The 2,360-nt window shown below is 44.2% G+C and overlaps 1 pseudogene; it reads right to left on the bottom strand.

Moving 5' to 3' along the window:
* Positions 1–1,105: 1,105 nt before the first annotated feature.
* Positions 1,106–2,114, bottom strand: LOC110597689 (solute carrier family 25 member 3 pseudogene; annotated as a pseudogene).
* Between the last annotated feature and the right edge of the window lie 246 nt (positions 2,115–2,360).

Genomic DNA, 2,360 nt, shown 5'->3' with positions numbered 1-2,360 from the left:
AGGTTCCACTTGACTTCATAAACCTGAAAGCACCAGTTCCACGGGAAGCAAAGGAAGGTGGCAAACACAGTTTCATCACGAGAAAGTCCTGAGTTCTTATAAAGAAAGAGAGAAAGGAGACTTAAGGACAAAAATTCTCTGCCACTGGATTTTAATTAGAACTACAGTAACCATGTGATGTAAAATTAGAAACATGCATGCGATGTAATTAGAAACACACATTTTGTGAGATTAAGTTCTCTAATTCCAACACGTATGTCTCCTCATGTTCCATTGTATAGGATGAATGCGTCCATTTAAAATCCCTAAGTTGAAACCCCACTACTAATACATGGGTATTAGGAGGCCAGGCCTTTGGGGGTGATTAAGATCATGAGGGCATGAAAGTGGAGTATGAAGGTTAGTGTCTTTCTGGGAGAGCAGAGAAATTCATTGTTCTGTTCTGCACAGTGAGAAGGGCACTGTATGCAATAGGGTAGGGGAGAGAAGCCCCATCAGAATCCCACCAGCCCATAGCCTGGCCCTGGACTTCCACCTCCTGAACAGAGAGGAAGAGATGTTGGTTGTTGAAGCCACTAAACATGTGGTGGGTTTAGCATCCTGAACAGACTGAGACAGTCAGCACTTAATTCATGTCCCACAGTGTGATTTTATAATTACCTTTATTTGGGACCTCTATCTTCATATTAAAATCATTCCTAGCTCTTAATAGTTTTTTTTGGATCTATTGTAAAAATATTTTTCCATTTTATGTCAAGATTTTTTATTGTTAATATAATGCAAGATAAAATTTTGTATTTTATCTTTAATCCAGTAATTTTGTTTCTCATTAAGGTGGCTTTTAAAATAGAAGCCCTTGATTTTGGGTGGCATAAAATTATATTGAAAGTAAAAACAAATAGTAGTATTGCTTTCAATATTTTTATGATTTTTTTCATGTACAGAAGTGTCTCTTTCAGCAGTTGAGTTTGAAACTCTTGCCTTAAGGTGCTACAGTGATTATATATCAGGAATAGACAATTTCCTACACTGTCAAATATTTGAAGGTTGCTTTTGCACACCTTCTTCAACACTGATCAACAAGCAGAGTCAGTCCGCATTTGCTTCAACCTATCCCCTGAGTTACACCGAGTGAACTCTGGCCTCTCAGGTGGCAAAGGGCAGGGAGGCTGAGGTGGACCTTCCTGGAGCCACAGATGAACCGCCACAGTAGAGTGAGAGTGCCGATTATGGTGACACGGGCAGAGTCCCTGCCACACACCTGTAGGTCCAAGTCTCTGAGGACCTGAGGAGCACGGACACTCCAGAATCAGCAGGTTAAGGGTCAGTTGCAAAGAAGACTCTAGCTGTGTCACTTGCCACATATGTCCCAACCAGCTGCACTGCTTTTGTGTACTCGCTGGTGGGCTTAGAAACCACAGACCTGAGTGACGCTTCAACAGCACACTCAGCGCAGGTGGCCTTCATCTCGGTGCACAGTGTCTGTCCCACACAGAGAGGAGCCCTCCTGGGAGCAATGCTTTTTTGCCTTCTTCCATATACATTTTGGGAACTGCATCCCTCCAAGTGTTGGCATAGCCTGGTTGAGTTTGAATCTGATCTTCAGCAGTTTCTTTAGGAGCCAGGGCAATGTCAGCAAAGAACTCAGCTCTGGCAGAGACAGCCAAACATAGTGATGTGCACCAGAGATAGGCATTCTCCTCCCCATGCAGTTTCTATCCAAGGCTTTGAAAACTTCATGAAAGCCAAGCTGCAAAGCCCTGGCTAGAGGAGCCAGTGAAAGCTGGACCCATCCTTTAATCAGAACACCATCCTCCTTAAGTATAAGGAGAATCCATTCAATGCATCTGGTGCTTTTGGGGGTTCACCTGCATACAGCATTTCACTAAATACAGGGGAACAGCCATGTGTGTCAGCCCACAACTTAAGACCCCACCAAAGCCCCATGTGCATAAAACTCCATGGAGCCACAGTAACAGCTGTTCTCTTCTACAGCAGGCTGCCAGCTTGCCAAGATGTTGGGGTGGGCACAGGGTCCTGGTGAGGCTGCTACTGGGTCCCAAGAGGCCATCATGCACCAGCTGCAGGTGTGGCATGTTGAAGGGTTTTCCCATGCCATGTGTACCAGAGGAGCACATCTTCTTAAGACAGAGAACAGCCGACCTCTCCTTGGAAAGGCTCCCCTGCTCGCAGAGGCCAGGTGTCCCCTCCCCACCCCAGTCAAAGTTTCTATGAATTATTTTATTGCACTGCTTGCTGAATTGACTAGAACATATAACATCATATTGGACTATAATGCAAACAGCAGAAATCCATGGTCTTTATGGTATAAACTGAACTGATTTTGTATTTCACCATTT

This window comes from Ictidomys tridecemlineatus, chromosome 10 (genome assembly GCF_052094955.1).
Source record: "Ictidomys tridecemlineatus isolate mIctTri1 chromosome 10, mIctTri1.hap1, whole genome shotgun sequence".
Taxonomy (NCBI): Eukaryota; Metazoa; Chordata; class Mammalia; order Rodentia; family Sciuridae; genus Ictidomys; species Ictidomys tridecemlineatus.
This window is presented reverse-complemented; position numbering and strand designations above follow the sequence as displayed.